The sequence below is a fragment of the Anneissia japonica genome, unplaced genomic scaffold, assembly GCF_011630105.1.
Source record: "Anneissia japonica isolate Jap-2015-1 unplaced genomic scaffold, ASM1163010v1 scaffold1417_len1240632_cov203, whole genome shotgun sequence".
Lineage (NCBI taxonomy): Eukaryota > Metazoa > Echinodermata > Crinoidea > Comatulida > Comatulidae > Anneissia > Anneissia japonica.
The window spans coordinates 678,492-678,774 of NW_022727891.1; positions in this window are offsets into that span (position 1 = coordinate 678,492).

Here is a 283-nt window from a genome sequence, read left to right on the forward strand (position 1 = left end):
AATTCACTTTATATGTGAATACTTATACTTAAGCTTTGATGTTTCACTATACGCACATTATACATAATTTATAATTATCAACACATAAACTTCATCTATGCTAAAAACACGAGTATGAAATCTCGTAAACTATATGCAGATTTAGAATCAGTTTCAAATTTAAACATAAAGTCGCCATGAATTTATTTTTTGTTAAACTATGATACTGTAGTATACAACAGTCACAAACATTAAAGCTGCCAATACATACGAACATTGCACTTTAAAACATAAAAGGTACCGG